The 18,247-nt window shown below is 44.2% G+C and overlaps 1 protein-coding gene across 2 annotated transcripts in view; it reads right to left on the reverse strand.

Annotated features, from left to right (window-relative positions):
- lingo1a (leucine rich repeat and Ig domain containing 1a) overlaps window positions 1-17,686 on the reverse strand; it is a 95,536-nt gene extending 77,850 nt beyond the window's left edge. The window contains exon 1 of one of the 2 annotated variants that reach the window (XM_086109723.1): window positions 17,494-17,686. The gene's annotated coding sequence lies outside the window, so the exon portion shown is untranslated. Of the gene's footprint in view, window positions 1-2,278; window positions 2,383-17,493 lie in introns of those variants that run through there. The other variant, XM_086109722.1, reaches the window with a different exon arrangement.
- Window positions 17,687-18,247: the final 561 nt, after the last annotated feature.

The raw sequence follows: 18,247 nt of genomic DNA on the forward strand, positions 1-18,247 counted from the left end.
CATAATTGATCAACGTTTGCATTTGCAAAGAGTGTGGAATAAGTCCTGTATATTCTTTACTTGATTCAACTTAACAGTCATAAAAGGCATGCAACAGTTTGGGCATCGCATTGAGACTTCTTCTGTTGTGCCCAACTTGGCCACCAGGGGGACAAAAACAGTCACGCAGACACCTGCCACGGCTTGTATTTTGAAAACTTCTGGAGTCCAGTCACTCTTATCTCAAGGCACCACTTATGTCAAACAGTTGTAATGACTGTCCAATGTCTTCAAAGGTTGCTTACAGATATGCAGCGATGAGAATATCAAAATTCCTCTTGTTTGAAAACATCAAGTATTTGGACATGGGACTCTAAATATGGATATTGAACACTTGCATATGAAAATTACAGTATCATGAGAGAAAACACCACCCGAAAGGTTCTCATCTCGACTCCGCCATGAGAACTACATTTTCCCATGGCGGGATATATTTTTAAACCAAACCCAAGCTGTGCCCCAAGTCATCGTCGTGGTAACAGATGCAGGCGGGGTGACTCAACCGGGGGCTTATTTCAGCAAATCCATAACACATCGTGAGCTTTATTTTAGTAGACATGCACTTGCTGTAAAAACCGGCATCTTACCGGTAATTTTTGTGCCAGGGCAAGTCTAGTTTAACGTGTTTGGGAATTCGGCAGACCGTGCAGCAGACAGGATGTTACCAATTACGCGCCCCCAGCGCACCTGACGATTTTGGTGACTGAGACCAGACTAGACATTAGACCAGATAAAGGCAGGTCTAAATTGTGGCACAGTGGAGCTTTTGGTAGATTTGAGCGAGGCGCAGGCAGACGGATTCTGAGGTCCGTGGACGTGTAGGGATGGACGTCATCGTTTTTTAATTCGGAAACATGACAACAGTGTGCGGTGATCCTCTGAATTATCATATCAATTCATTGAACAAATGATCGTCTTTCATCGAGTGTCCACTTCGAAGCAACCAACTTTCCATCCACAAGTGGGGATCTTGCAGTTCTTTTTGAATGTACGTCACGCATGTCGAGTCAGTCCTGTTTTTGCCTCTCCTGCGCTGAAATTAAAGTGAATGATGAGAGCCCCGCTTCGTTCAGGAAACAGGTCGGCTCCGTTCACCTCCACTGTGCCACCAAAAATTCGACAGACCTTGGATGCATGTTTGAATCTCCGTATTTTATCCCACCTCCATTTAAAAATAACAATTTTGATGCAATTAGATTGTTGTGTGCGCTTTGGCGGCGCATTTTTAACAAAATCACAGGAAAGCAATCGTGAATGCAACAGTGGAAAAAAAAAAGGTTGTGTCGAAGGTGGGGCTGATTTGATTTGATCTATTATTATTTCTCCCATCCTGTGGAGCTATCATGTTTACTCCTCTGGAAATGGGGCAATGTGATAAATATTGATGCTTCTCACCGTCTGAGTGCATCCATGTGGTTGGATCAAGGCCGGAATATCACGTTGCCCCTTTCGGATGGGAGTAAGTCGACCCCCGAGCCTTAAAAGCACTTTCCCGGCCGTGTGAGTGCCCACTGCCCTCCCTCCCTCTCCTCACCCAGATCCTCGCCCTCTTTTCTGCGGACCTCCCCCGTCAATCTGCCATTGCCCTCTCACTACTTTGCCCTCCCAATCTTTTTCCTTCGCCGTTTCTGCTTGCATTAAGTGACGGCCGGATCCTGACACTTTCCTCCCGTCCCTTCCCTCCCTGCGGATTCCACGGAGATGAGAAGATGAACGGAGAATTGATAATGAGATCGCAGAGATTTAAAAAAATATATATACTGTATATAGAAAAAAAAGATGCTCATCCGACATACAGAAATAGCATCCACTCTGAGTGAGGCTGACAAAATGAAGGATAACAAGGGAAGAGGAAGGGGAGGGGAGCATCAAAGAAAGCGTTGTCATCAGCGTGATAGTTTAAAAAAAAAAAACTAATAATAATAATAATCCAATACGTTGTTGATACATAAAACCAGGTGTGATGGCTACCCCATTAAAACGCTTTGCATTATGGATGCACACTTCCCAACACATACTAAAAGTCCCCGCAGAAGTCATGACCAATCAGCTACGCTGTGCAAAGTTGTCTCCGGGTCATAAAATATCCAAAACGGGACATTTCCCTCAGCCGTGGGGATCCGAACACACACATGACCATCCCGATCCTGGTTACAGCGCGCCTTCATTCGGAATGTCCGCTCACGTCTGTCACTGTGCTCTGACAAGTAAATCAGTGAGGCGGGAATGTCACCCTTACCGGCGCGTCAGTGAAGACTATCCAGGAATCACCTTGCGTCATGCCGTGCCGGGCTTGCTGGTTAAATTCCAAGGTGCTCAAGCAGAGGAGGTCGACGACTCCGTTTGGGATGAACAGAAAAGGAAGAGACAAGCGGGGGTGGGGGGGGGGGGGGGGGGGGTTCTTCGTGTGTGTGTGTGTATCTGAAGGAGGATGCGGTATCCAAGTCGCGTCAGCTGCCGAGCCACATGGGCGCGCGCGCACGCGGCACATGCGCTTTTCACCGCGACGGGCATCGCTCGCTCGCGCACGTGCGCACGCACACGGGAAGGGGGGGGGGGGGGGGGGGTCGAGGCGAGGAAGGTTGGTTGGTTGGGAGCCGCAGTGTGTGATGAGATCGGGAGATGGGGTGGCGCCCCTCCTCATTTCTGCCGCCGTCTACACTGCGGTCTCTGATCGACGTAAACAGGAGAAGCCGGAGGGAGCTGCCATGCTTTGTTTGTTTCTGTTTAACACTCAAGATGGAGGACGCCACGGCAATAGGAGCAGGTTGCCGGGCCCGTTTCACAAAACAAACAAACGACCAAAAAATAGAATACTAGCGTTCTCAAAGTAAACAAAGCCATCTGTCATTTGACCAAAGCGTGAAAGTATTGTGTCGGTTGAAGAAGGAAAAAAAAGATGCTAGAGGACACGGAAGGCCAAGCGTATTTTACATCCATTAAGTTGATTCCAAAAATATATGTGGTGAAGATTTGATAGTCGTAAACATGATCACAGTGGGACTGGCGAATTGATGGGACTTTCTGCTGTTCGGGATTCACGCCGTGCTCTTTTTGGCGCTGAAAGGGAGCGCGCGATGCTGTCTTTGAGCGGTGTTGAGAAACATTTCAACACACGCATGTGAGAAAATGCCTTCCGCAAAGCTGACAATGACAGTTTGCGGTTCCCAGATTGCCCCTTTACACTATAAAACTGCTTGGTCAAAACTAACGACACATTGGGTGAAATAGCTTGCTCAGTGCTAGGACCCGGCCAATGTTTTTTTTTTACCCAGAGTGCTTTGGGTTGACGAAGTAAACACGAACCATACCGATGAAGTAAAGCTACCAGACGAAATGGGTTACTCGGTTATCAGTTGAGCTGCAGTTAAAAATAGCACACTTTTTATGACCAACATGTTCTAGAAGAGTTAGAACTATAGTTTTAAGTTGTGATGTCACCATTCGCCACTAGATGGCAGACATGGTTTGGTTGCACTTGCACTGGCCTGTACTACAACTTGAATAGGCATCATTGTTTTTGATTGTGATTTGGGATGAAATGCAGGCGCAACATAATATCCAAATTTTGAGTGAGTTGATTTCTGTGGGGCAGCCAGTAGCACACATGAACGTCCTCCATTTTCTGGCCGGCAGATTCGAGGATGGAGCCATTGAATGACAGATATTTGCATTTCAAACGCTGCTCCATATTGTTTTTGTCCGATCGATGAATGAGCAAAACAATAGTTGGGTGTCAAGATGGTGCAAACTCGGGTCAACTGGCGGACTCCAGAGTTCAACGTAAACATGGCGCAGCAGCATTTAGCTGCTATGCTGTACGAATATGGAATAAGATGCCAACAGAACTCAAGTAGTGTCAATGCTTTTAAATCCAGGTCAAACTTTCTGTTTGCCGTATTGATCACAAAGGTCTTTTAAAGCATTTCTGCCATCACGTTTCTCCCCAACTCACGCCCTTGTGCTGTACATTCTTTTAGTAAGTTTAGTTCAGTACTTTTTACTCATCTGCTTTGCTTTTAAATGTCTTCACTTCTTCCCGTTTTTTTTTTTTTAAATGTCTTCAATTTGCTTGCCTTTACGTTTCCTTGAAATGTTGTTTTGTAATCTGTGAAGCACATTGAGTTACCTTGGCTGATGTGTATGAAATGCGCTGCCTTGCCCTTTTGATGGTCTTTTAGGAATTCGGATCAGAGCTTGACTCATGTCAAGTAGCTAATTTTTAATAACGCTGACTAACGTGAGGAAACACAAAAGTAGTTCAATTATGAGGATGCTTTGAGTCTCCCGATTCCTTCATCCGAATGAATGGCGTCAAAATGAACTTTGTTCCCGTTCGGGTATAAACAGACAAAACGGTCTTGTCATCGTTGACTTCCCGAGGCAAACGTGATATGTTTAGCCGCGGGACTTTGCTCTCACCAGCATCCTCCTGAATCCATCCCGTGCCACCCATGCAAAGTACTGCTGCCAACGCCCGCTTTGAAAGGCACAGCGGGGCATCCCTCGGCTGACGTGACTCATCACGTATAATCCCACACTTGATGATTCACGCCGGGATTCAGCCGACACTTTGCGGCAGAGGTGGAGCGTATGGGTGACATCCGGGGGCAGGATGTTCTGATTTACACGGGCAGGACTCCATAGGAGGGGTGGGCGACCTACGGCATTGGCACGTAAATCGCAGGCCACGTAGAGCGACGAGCAACCTTTCACGCGCACGTTGGCACCAGCACGGAGTGGGAACTCAACCCACGCGTGTGCCAGCACATATTTGGATGAGCTCGTAATATAAAATACAGTCATCGTTACGCTTCGGGTTTTGCGGCTTTAATGCTTCGAGGGGGTTTTCCAAAATACTGTATTCATTTAAAACTAAATAAATTACAAAGGAAAAAAATACAGCCGCGTTGGCAGCCATATTGCAAAAAGATGCGTCCGTTCACGTTGATGCATGAGAGAAAAGGTTTCCCTGCACGTCGAACGACTCAGAGGTTTTGTGCGGTTCACATTTGACTGACTGAAAACACTTTACTCAGACATTTTGTTTGCCAGAAAATATTCGTGCTTTCAGACACAGTATCCTAAAACGTTTGAAGTTGACTTATACAACCAGTTTGATAAGAGGGAAGAAGTACGTTATTTTAATTACTTATGCCATGATCTGAGCTAACTCGAATTTCTCAATTGAGGTCCCTTCGAAATTACCGGTAGTAGCAATCCTGTTTTGACACAAAACAACAATCCTTGAAAGTTAGAAGGGTAAAACAAAATAAATATCCCCCATCTATTGAAAATCTAAAATCCTCCATAAAAGATCACGAAAGGTAATTGTTGCAATTTGGACCTATCACAGCTACCTTGGCCTGAAAAATCAATCAAAAAATCAATAAGTACGCTCGCCGAATCACTTGCACCGGCCTGATTACCTTTATGTCGTGTATACATGGCCAGTTCTCAGGAAATGAGCTTTGTTGAGTGTCATTTGTCTCATTTCCTCCAGAAATAACAAGCATTTAATCACCGGGAGGGACCCTCGTGCGCCAATGGATTTTCAAGCTACTAAACTATCACAAGTGGACACAATGTTAGTTTGCCTCGACAATGACGAGCCCAAACGACTTCAGTCATTTGGAGCACAGAATGTTTGTTTTTCAGCCAGGTGATTCACAAGCAAAACAACAAGGTGGGTACAGATGGAAGGGTGCAACTCCTAATGTGGAGTTAGCACTTTTGGCTAGGCTATGTCGCTCGAACACACTGCATAAAACATACGGTGAACACTAAAAATATGTATATTTATTTCTCCCCATAATGCCTAGGGGTATCGTGCACCATCGCATGACCAACTCAACACCCCGTGGCCCTACGGGGGGAAAAAATGTAGCATTGAGCCTATATTTTACTAAAACGACTTTGTAGCACGTTCGAATGACTTTACCAGTTGGTTCCAATGACTTTTTTTTTTTTGTTGTTTTCTCCCCGGTGGCAGCTCCACGCGTCCATACGTATTTTGGCCGATCATCGAATGGCATCGGTATCGATATTGATAATGATACCAGTGTTGATATTGATACTAATATAATGAGATTGATACTTGAGTTTCAGGTTCTCTCCTGTGTACACTGCATAACACAATTAACGATTTCACGATGCATCAACTCAATAAAAAACAAAAAAATGGCTATCAGTGATATACTTGGTCTCGGATCGATACCAAATCTTTCAGTTTCACACCCAATACCCCGGAGAGGAATTACCGCTCAAGTCAAACTTTTAACGAGAATCATGGAGCAAATATTTGTGAGCCGTAGACCAGAAACGCGTCATGGGAACCTGACAACCGAGACAAACGAAGTTCTGGCCCGGAATTGACTTTGCCACTCCCGATGCAGCTAAATAATCTGATGCCAGTTCCTTCATGTCGTGACGTCCTCTTGTCCAAATGTGTTTAAAGACCAGCCAGAAAACTTGGCAGTCGTCCGTTGTTTACAAGGCGAAGCTGCTGTGTCACATTGCTTAGACAGCAGCAAGATGCGGCGTGGCCGCATGCAGCTTAGCGCTCAGCAGCACACACAGTAAAAAAAAAAAAAAAAACTGAGCTGACAAGGCAACTTTTCCTGGATTAGCTTCAAAATGAAAGCTGTGGTCCAGAGCTGGTTAAAAAAAAAACAAAAAAACCAGGAGATTCCATTTGCAGCTCATTTAGACTCTCATCGTTGTCGAGCAAATATCATAAATAGCGACGGCACAAAACGTGGCCGCTGATCAAGGAGTCAAGTGCGGCAAGCCGCCTCCATCGACTGGCTCCCCCTGAGTTTGACCTCTTAGCGTGCCGTTTTAATAATCCACAATGTGTGACCCATACATATTTATTAAGTCCTCATTATGCCATCAGTCAAAGTAAGCATTACGGGGCCCATTAGAGCACTTTTAGGGCACGGCGCTGACTTTCAATGACAAAGCGTAAAGCCATGAGCTCGGATAACTTGAAACAAAGGTGTTGTTCAAGCAACCAATTTGTGCACTTTATCACTTCCACAGAGGATGTGAAACATTCTTTTTTTTCTCTCTCTCTCTCTCTGTGCATCAACAGTTTTAAAGTGCGTTAGATTGTGCTCCAAGCTCCAACTTTATTGGACGAGGGGATTGTGAAGACGGCAAACAAACAACAAGAAATTGACAAGCCCCACTTAAAAGTCATTTGTGAATTGCCTCTATTTATAGACTCGAGCAAACTATACCACAAACTCTTATCACGGAAGACTTCAAACTCATTTTCTAACATTATTCTCGAACAATGGTTTACAGATTATTTGAGGAGAAAATAAAACTGCATCGGAAATGTGCATGGATGTTCATGCATGGATGCAGAAGAGCGTCGCGCAACTACCGGTGGCAACCAGGCTCAACGGAGCTCCTCCCTGACATGCGCAGACGCTCGTCTCAGTCGAGATGAATCACTTCAACAATATTTCCATGACACTAATTACGACTTTTCCAATCGCCGGGGAGGCGAAGGCACCCCCTTGTGGCATCTTAGGTTCCACAAACACATCAAGAGATGAATTTGTTCGTGGCACGCCATAAATATGCGAGGGAGGGGTTTCGTTTTGATGTACCGTACGCGCCAAAGGCAAACTGTCACCATCAGAAAACGGGTTTGATTGATTGATCTTAATTGGCAAACAATAACAATGGTTGCCCGTGAAATTTGTTCGGATTTGTTTCAGGAATGCCGGCGGGTAACATAAATGCAGAAAAAGGGAATAAATGGCAAATTTGTTACCAGTCACATGCTTCAGTTAAAAAAAAAAAAAAAGTTGACACTGATTTTGGGAGGAGCACTTCATTTGCAAAAAAAAAAAAAAAAACTCTCTTTTTGAGCTTTCTAAATGTACTGACTGCTTTTAAAAGTCATTACACATAATTGCAGTTGGGTTCCCTTTAATCCACAGAGTCGAGGATTACCTTTGTCAAAACAATAATGTAGTTGAGTTTTAATGCAAATCCGCTCGGGAAAAACAACTTGCCGTTCATTTGTCATACCCCCTTTAAAAAAAATAATAAATAAAATTTTTAAAAAAAACCTCAGAGAACAGATGCGCTTGTAAAACAGCAAAGTATGAGCGGCGAGCGTTTCGAGCGTGGGGTGGATTTAATGGTTCATTAATCCAGCCGTCCGTTTTCTATAGCGCTTTGTCCTCGTTGAGGTTGAGAGTCTTTTATTTTATGAACACACACAAACAGGAAGGTTGTTCGAGAAAAGCTCTTGAGAGTTGTATTTGAGAGGCGGGAGCCATTTAAAGACTCCATTTGTTTGAGTTTAGTGTATACACAGCAGAAGCATCCATCATGAGCAGTGTACCGTATGCGACAAGGCTGTAGCATGACAGGAAGTCCAACAAACAAATTGAACAAGTGTTTAAGAGTTGCTTTTTTTCTTTGGTTAATTAGCAGGCTCCGTTCGGATTGAGAGGGGAAAACCGTGACGTGGATGGACAAAGGACATTTTAGAGCCAGAGGAAATAGTCCCATCGTGTCTCGAAAGAGAAGGAAAATGTCAAACAAAGAATCTTGTTTGCCGGAAAATGGTTACCCAGCAGATTATTTTTTTTATGTTAAAAATTCCTCATTTGCATTTTGACGCACGCGCTAAGTTGAAGGTTTCATTTTTTTCAGACAATGTTTTTTAAAAAAAAAAAAATTATGGGGTGAGCGCAGCTTTATTTTGAAGGTTTCCTGACCCGGTCAGCTGTTTTTAAGACACGTCACTAGAAAGTAGTGACAGCTCCAATGAAGGCTAAACCAACAGCCGAAACTGTCAGCCAGGTAAGAGTTTTTCTTTCACACACACACACAAAAAAGGCGGGGGGAAGACAACTTTCTTGGAAAAAAAAAAAAGAAAGAAACCTTAAACCAAATGTTATCTCGAATATCTAATTTGCAGGTGCCAGTTAGAAAGGTTAAACTGAGGACGAAGGGTGGGGAGGGGTAGCTATTCCGCCCCCCCCCCACACACACACATTTACCGGATCACGCTGGATTTTGACTTCTTTGTTCCCGTTTTACATGGGACATGACTGTTTGCCTTACATTTGCATATTGCCTCTAAATATTCTCTTTGCCTTTCTTTCTCTGTTCACGCGCGCTCTGATCACATCTGAAACGACTTCTAGTATTCCCTGAAGTGACGGGGGGGGGGGGGGGGGCGCATGGCGTTTGTTACACACGCTGTACTCAGTCATGCTGAGGAACGACATTCGCTATGTTTGTCTCCTTTGGGGATCCGTAGGAGAAAGATGGCGACGAAACATGGCCGCCTCCTGTCGCGGAGGCGCGGCCCTGGCTAATATAATTAGCGATTGCCTCACCTACAATAACATAAAAAAAAACAACATATTTTTTGGGGCATATTACTAACATTGAAATATCAGCACATTTTAGGGGGAAATAATAACAGACCTGTGAAAAGCTTTCAAAAAAACAAATGTCCATATTTATACCTTGCATTTACATACATGGACTTGTCCCAATGTAGCAAGAGAGTTTCAAAGTTACTTTTATGGACATTTTCTGACCGTTACTTTTGTTTTGCGTTGTGTTTGGGGCTCAAGTGCGGCGGAGGTGGTAGCGGGGGACTCGAAATGAAAGAACACATTCTATGCTTATCATTTGCATCACAATGGCTGGCCTTTTGCTGACATTTATTATAGCCCCTGAATTATAATCAGCTCAAATAACGAGATGAGAAATACCAAGCGCACGGGTGAAAAGGTTCCAATGAGTCGCAAAAAGCAACGACGGACACCGATGCGCGTCTGAACGCGACAAATGCACACTGAACGGAAAGTGGATGTTCATCATCCAGTGGCCACATGATTAGGGACACGGAGTGCTCCGTGTGAGGCCTAAATAGAGCCCAGTGTAACATCGAAGCAACGTAATGACATCGTGAAGTGATTTAAAAACCGCAACGTGTGTTCTCGGGCTGTCATGTTTGGTGTTTTTACTTTGACATACCTCCCCTCCAAATGAAAAGCCAAAGAAAGGAATTTCCAAATGCTATGGAATTGTTCGAAGCCCAACTGCGCAGTTTCCTTTGATATTGTCCAATCTTCGTTTGAGCAAATTCTCATCCCTCATTGGCTAGCGACAGCCAGCCAATCACGGCAAACGTGTTCTCTTGGGCCAAGTGTCTCCAACTGGCCTTATTAGTTCAAAGTGGCAGCTTTAATGGATGTCGTCAGCGCTGGCTGTGACAAGTTGACCCTTTCCTGATGGCAAAGTGCAATGATATCGATTGACCAGGAAATGGAAGTTGAAAAAAAACGATGTGTGCAGGCTGCTGCTCAGTACAATATAGCGACAGTACCCGGAGAAAACCCACACAGGAGCTGGAATCGAACCCTGCACCTCTGCACTGTGAGGCGGACGTGCTAACCTGTCAAGCACCGCGTCGCCTCATTCTAATCAATGCCAGCATCATATATATTTATATAGGGTTTTTTTTACACTATACATATATGAATGATTAGAGATGTCCCAATTCGATCATGGGATCAGGAATCGGGGCAAATCACGCAATTTGCAGCTGAGCGGTATTGCTGAAAAATATTGGATTTTTGACATTTTCTTCATTTTAAAGTCAAGAAGAAAATAGAATTCCATCCATCCATCCATTTTTCGAACCGCTTGATCCTCACTAGGGTCGCGGGGGGTGCTGGAGCCTATCCCAGCTGTCTTCGGGCAGTAGGCGGGGGACAACCTGAATCGGTTGCCAGCCAATCGCAGGGCACACAGAGACGAACAACCATCCACGCTCACATTCACACCTAGGGACAATTTAGAGCGTTCAATCAGCCTGCCATGCATGTTTTTGGAATGTGGGAGGAAACCGGAGTACCCGGAGAAAACCCACGCAGGCCCGGGGAGAACATGCAAACTCCACACAGGGAGGCCGGAGCTGGAATCGAACCCGGTACCTCTGCACTGCGAAGTCGACGTGCTAACCACTGGACTAGCGGGCCGCCCAAAATAGAATTACAATCACAGATATTTTATTTGACTCAAAAAATAAATACAAATTTTTTTATTAGCGGTTCAAGACACCGTGAGCAGTCAACCCGCTTAGCGAGTGAAATGGTAGCTAAGAGTCAGGAGACATCGTGCCTGCACCACAGGGGAGCGTAGGGGGCTCTAAATAGCGTGCACAAACAGCAGCAGTGCGACAAATGGCCTGACTGGACAAGCCTTCGCCTCCTATTGAGGTTAGCGGGGAAACGAGCGCGCGCCAACGCGACAGGTATCTTTATTCATCGCCGGCTTGACGACGGAGCTGCCGGGCCGACGCGACACCCGGGACCAAATGCCAAGAAGCAGACGCAGCAGTGTGCCCGGCGATTTTTTTAAAACGTGATAGACAGCATATTGGTGACCTCAGATGGTGGAACGCTCACCAAAGTGACAGCTTCTGCGGATAATATACTATTGATATGTATGATATATATTTATCTATCTAATATACATATATATGTGTGTGTGTTGATATATATATATATATATGCTATTTAGAATTTATACCAACATTTTGCCTTCAAAAAAAAAAAACTAAACAAAAAAAACCTCAAAAGTCCCACGTGATGACGGAGGTCATGCCGCCGTCGCATATGATGTCACGTGACCCAAGAGTAAAAGCGGGGAGAAACTCCACGTGTGCTTTGCGTTTGATTTGGTGTACTGCGGCATTCAATGTGTATCCATCATTTTGTAGAGTTTCATATTGAGAGCAAAATAAAGACGTATATGGTTTTAGGTGCACATTTTGGAGATTTTGGCTCACAATGTAGCATTTTAGTTCAGAAATGTAACAAAAATCAATTTCGGAGCAAAACATTGTGTTTTTAGGGCCAAAAGAGTCCTGTTTTTCGGAAAGATATTTTTGTGGCAAAATAAATTGTGTGGTTTTTAATGGGCCAACCAATCATGGTTTCAGGAAAAAATACTGCATTTTTGGGTTTTCTTACTGAAGGCAAAATATGGAACTTGTTTAGGCAAGTGATATTTTGGGAACAAATAGGGTTATCATGGCAACATTTTGACTTTGCGAGGCAAAAATTTGAATTTTTAAATCAGAATGTAGCGATTTTGCTTTGTTTTTTTTGGGGGGGGGGAATTTTGGGGGTGAACTATATTTTATGGATGAAGTATAGCATTTTCGTATCAAAGGAAAAAAATGGCACTTGTTGGGTCAAAAAAATAATTTTGGAGGGGCTAACAGTTTTTTAAGGATAATATATAGATGTTGGGGGCAAGCATAGGAGACTTTAGGTCTTTTGGGGGCAAAATATAAAATTTTGAGGCCAGATTGGGGCAAATATGTGGGGGTTTTTTGGTCATTTCGTTTTTTTAGGGGGACATCGAGCAATAATGGTCCAAAATCAAACGTTTTTCCTAACCTAAGTTTAGGAACCTTTTCCTAACCTTTCCTGATGGCAAAGTGCAATGATATCGGTTGAACAGGAAATGGAGGTTGAAAAGCGATGTGCGCAGGCTGCTCAGTACAATAATATGGCGACAGTGACAATAAATCGACAATGATGCCAAAATGAACAGCCTTCCCTCTGATGGAAAAACACGGAACCCTGATCACTCGCTGGCATCAGCTGTCCTATTTGGCCGATAACGTCCAAGTCATCCATTACGGAGAATGATGCCTCCCACTTTGCAATCCCGCCATTCGATGGCGGGTTGGCGGAGGGGTAAAAACACTCCGAAGAGCGGCGCTATCCAAAAAGTAAATGGAGACAGATGGAGGGACAGGCATGTTTCGACAAGCCGCTCTCTTATCGCCTTCGGAAAGACGAGGTATTCGCTTGTCATCGCCGTGTACAAATTAGCGCTCGCTAAACCCAAAGGAGATGCCAGTCGGAGAGTCGCATGTTGATGTGACGTGCCGTGTCTCCCCCGTGAAGCTTTCATCACAAATGGATCAGCAAGACAAACATCGACCCCCCTCCGCGCCACATGCCATTTAGACGAGGGCTTTAAAAATGCAAAAATTCTCCCTCGATCAAACCGCACTTGATGGAGTATTCAGTCGAAACGGCTGGTTGGCACCAATGAGGCTTTTCAATTGACGGGTCTTGGCACTGCCTCCCGCCACGGGGACAAGCTTGATTAGCATTACGGTGATGGATCCGAGCAGCGGCAGAGTCATTATACAATCGCGGGCCCTTGCTTGCTGCCGCACTCGCGCAGACTGCAGCTGATATAGCATTTTGGGGGCCAAATAATGATCATAGGGAAAAATGATGGAGCTTTAGGGCAAAATATAGCATTTGTAGGACAAAATATAGCATTTTAGGAGGCAAGATAACGGCCAAATTTAGCATTTTTTTCGTACAGTCATCCCTCATTGTTCACTGTTTGTGGCTTCAGTGCAGCCCGTATTTTTTTATTGTACAGGACAGAGCAGTACAGTTACTCAACTGCCCATCTCCAGTAACGTAGCTATCATCAGCTAATTGAAGACGGCCGACCAACGCTAGCTAGAAGGAATTGTAACCTTGATCTGGTTTGGATAGCGGGAGGATGGAAACAGCCGCTGGGGTTCTTTCAATGCCTTTAGTCAACAAACAGCAACAAAATACAGCAAACGCAGGCCCATTTCGAGCGCAGCTGCCGATAGCCAACTGTCACCGTCACTGACCGGCAATGTGGCTAAAGCTATCGCTAGGAGATAGCCAGCCAATCCTGATGTATTCATGGTTGCTATTTGATAGATTTTGTCTCTTGTGGGGGGCGGTCTGGAATGTAATCCTCGCGATTAATGAAGGATTACCATAGAACAATAAAAATAGTGTTTTTAGGGCAAAAGCTAGCATTTAGCATTTAGAGAAAAAATAAATGGCGCTTTGGAGCAAAACGGCATTTTGTTTTGTGAACGACAGCATGTGTGCAGCAAAATAAATTGTCACAAATTGTATTCTATTCTAAACGTAGATTTCTAAATTCTTTTTTTTCTTCTTTTTAACAAGAATTTGAGCGTCTTAGTTTCTTACGCAAGTAAGGCTCATCGGAGTCGGATTATGATGGTCGCTCTACGGATTAGAATGCAGGATGAGCGTGAACTCCCAATGGAGGTGTTGCGGCCACATCCAACAGGTGGGAGACCCCGCAACACACTGGAGGGATTAGACGAATTATCTGGACTGGGGAAACGCCTGGAAGTTTACTCCCAGGACCACATGGAGGATGTAGCTGGGAACACCTGGGTTACGCAATTCTGTCTGTTGCAACCACGGCCCAATTCCATGAGAAAATGGATGAAGGGATTACGGTCAAAGCACAAAAAGACAGAAAAGTTCAAGAACTAACGGAACTAACCAAAATACGCCGGAAATAATAACAGTCATGCAGGGAAAGTTAAAACGTCAAGGTCAGAGGGATTGGAACGTATCAAGAGTCGATTCCCCCCAAGAAAAAAAAATTGCTCGGTTCGGCATCTGCTACAAAATGTTTAAAATACAAATTCTACAGTGTTTCCAGTCCAAATTTCCTATTACGTAATGTATCTTTTCTATATTTGCATAGTAATGAATTCAATGCAGTTGCACATAATGTTAAAAAAAAAAAGAGCGAGAGAGAGACATGAACCGGCTGGCAAGAGAAAAATATACTCCTTGCATACATTTGCATTTTCATATTCTATGTTCCATCGCCGTTGCAACTATTTCGATGTGCTCCAGCCTGAGCCAACTATTTAAACGAATACGCAGCCTCCCTCAAATAGATGCTTTTCTCTTTTGTCGTTGTTGTTCTTTGGGGGGGGGGGGCCAGGGGGGGTGCAAAAAATGGTGCTGTACGGCTAAACAGTGTTTTTAGGGCACAGTACAGTACATTGAGGGTCAAATATGGCACCACTGGGGAAAAATGAATCGCCTTAGTGGCAAACAGCAGCATTTTGATGGGGCTGCACGGGCAAAAGGGAGTTTTTCAGCACAGCATTTTTGGAAGTCAAATGATGTTATTTGGGGCAAACAAACATTTGGAGTCAGGTGCTTTGCTGAAGCATCAGCAGTATTCTCACGTCCCACTGAACGACATCATTCGTGGTGGAAATGCAGCGAATCTGATCCACTAAGACACGCAGCTTGATCGGGGGCCATAATTTTATTCACCCATCCTTTTGCTGTCTTGCTTCACCACTATAGAGGTCAGAACGTATGACCCCAGTCCTCAAGTCTTGACACCGGCTCCCTAGTCAGCTGTGGTATAGATTTAAAATGTCTATAAATCTCTGAATGATTTCAGTCCTGACGAAATGAAATGCTAACGGGATAATCAATCCAGTAGAGTTCTGATGTCAGGCAACTCTAGTAGTGAAGCCGGAGTTCAAAGCACACATGGTGGAGCGGCATTTAGATGAGATGCTGCATACAAATTTGATTCAGGTCTTGAAAAGTATTTAAAACATATTCTCCAAGATCAAGTTTTTGTGGTGCACGTTCTTTTGTCATGTACACATTTATACATGACGTAATTTCGATGTTATTTTATTTCTTTAGTTTAGATAATTATGTCAAGCACGTTGATTTACCTTGTGCATGAAATGTGCAAAAGGAAGACAGCTCTCTTGTCTTTCCTTTAGCTCGGTACGTGTCATCAAATGGGAAGCACTTACTTTATATTAGTTGTATTGACCGCCAACTGGCATGGATCCGATTGTGGCTTCGTGCACATTCACACACACTTATACTTATACCCCTCTTCACACACACCCACTCACACACACACACACACACACACACACGTGCGAGCAAAAAGGCTTTTGATTTGAAAGGTCTCCGTTTATTTTTGTCAAAGACGCCCACAATCTTGGGGGATCAGAAATGAGTGAATAATCCTTTTGCTCCCCCCGGCATGCTTGTTGGTGCTGAGGCCCTGCTTCGAAATCAAGAAATAAAGGAAATCTCTGCTACCCGTTTGCTTTTATCACTTGCAAACCTTTGATTTGGGGCGATTAAATCTGCCGCTCAGCGAAAAAAATCAATGCTTTGAATGATATCGTTAATGGGCTTAAGGTTCGACACAGATGCCAATGAAGCAAATCCCGCTAAGTATAATAACTAGCAATTTCCATCAGATAGAAACCTCTCCAAGTCTCAAGCTATTGTTTCCTTTCATGTCATGCCAGTTTCCTACAATTGTCGGCCCGATTTTAATGGAAGCTATGTATCAAACACCGAATGACCCGGTGCATCATCGACAAAAAAATGAATCGGTAAATGCCTCGACCCAAATAGACAACTTTGTTTGGAACAGATGATGGCACGATCTAACGTTCCCATTGTAGAGAAGCTGCATCATGACCATTTGTCTCGAAATCCACCCACACACAGAAATGTTAAGAAATGCCTCCCTGAAATAAATACTTTCAACCAAGAGGGTGATAAATCTGATGATTCTGATTCTAAATGGCGCCATTATGTGCCATCTGAATTGTAACACAGATGTGGAAAAATTTAAATACATCAACCGATATCTGTTTGTCGATCACACACATTCCACGCGCACGCGCGCACACACCGAGTTGTAATCAATGCCTCCTTCAAATAGACCAGGGGTTGGGAACCTTTTTGACTAAGAGAGCCATGAAAGCAAAATATTTGGAAAGGTATTTCAGTGAGAGCCATATAATACATTTTCACCATCTGCTTTGTCGAAGGGTTAGCTTTGAGCTATTGACCGAGCAGACTGATTCAAAAGGGGGTGTTTTCCTGTTTACCCAACAACGGCCAACGTAGGCCAGTATCATCCAATTAAAATTGCTCCTGCAGCCAACTGCAGCCCTGAACAGGACATGCGCAGTGAAAAGAAAAAAAAATCGATGGGTGGATTAAACCAGAGAGAATATTTTTGTTTTACCTGTGAGCCAGATGCAATCTTCAAAAGAGCCATAGCTGGCTCGCGAGCCGTAGGTTCCTGACCCCTGAACATTTACATTTCGACGGTAGATAAATTGATTTAAAAAAAAAAAAAAAAGACATGCATCGCACGCTGTCGTTTACTTGCAAACTAGCCACGAAGTTTTGAGGGGGGGGGGGGGGGGGGGGTAGATTTTTGTCATGGTTTCAGCTCAGCAGTTGTGAATCGCTTTTCTGGCCAACCCGCCGCCTACGGGTTGGAAACCTCACGAAAAGGTCTTTTAGGGCAGCCTAGTTCAGTAATCGACACGCCATTGTCCGTTGCAAAATGTCATTTTCCGAAAAGTTAAGGAGAGGAATAAAACCTGGCACAAGCAAAGGCAGCCAAAACACCCTCAGGCTTTCAGCCTATTGTGATTCGGATGGATTTTCAGTCTCTTTCCGAAGTGAATAGCAGCATGGGGTGGGCTGGTTTAAAAAAAAAAAAAAAAAAAAGAGCATGCAGTATTCATCAAGTGAAATGTACCTTTGGGCAGCGGCGAGGAAGTGCTGGGTCGACGGCGTGGCGGAGGGCAGCAGTTAGTGACCCGAGTGGCATGTTTGGAGTCTGGCGGGTCAAGTCGGGCTTCAGAGTGGATTAAGAGTCAGCCGAAGGGCCTGCAGGAAGACTTGATGACCCGACACACTTCCTTAGGCATCAAGTGTGTCGTCAGCAAGCGGCCTCCTGGAAATAATGCAAAGGGACTGTCAAAAAAAAAAAAAAAAGAAAGTAAAAATAAAAGTGTTGCACCATCAAGTCAATCGGCGATAGCAATCGGTCAAAAGTGGGCGGCAGAGAGAAGTAGTTGGGAGGGGGCTGAGGTGTCATGGGGACTTATTTGGATTTATTTTTTTCATATGACAGAAAGTAATTGGGCTTTGCATGGCATTTCAATCTGAAGGCCAACTATCGCTTTCATTTTAAGAGTGAACAGAAACTAACGTAATTAATACCCAAAAGTGATTTTTGTCCTCAATGCCCATTTTGCCCCCCGCCGCCCTTAACATCTGCCCATATTGCTTTATGGATGCGCCGGCCCTGCCTGCTGAAATGTAAATCCGTCAAACATGGAAGCAATTTCCGGAACATCTTTTCAACTGACACTATACACATTCGGACAACAATAGTGGGGAAGAAGAATGATATGCTGCATGCCTTCTTTTTTTTTTTTTCTTCCGTCCCAAAGAGGCAAACAAACATTGCCTGCCAAAACAATGTTTGCTCCTCCGCAAGCTAAACA

Source organism: Hippocampus guttulatus, chromosome 4, assembly GCF_054856545.1.
Source record: "Hippocampus guttulatus isolate MCC_2025c chromosome 4, RoL_Hgut_1.0, whole genome shotgun sequence".
In the NCBI taxonomy this organism is placed as follows: domain Eukaryota; kingdom Metazoa; phylum Chordata; class Actinopteri; order Syngnathiformes; family Syngnathidae; genus Hippocampus; species Hippocampus guttulatus.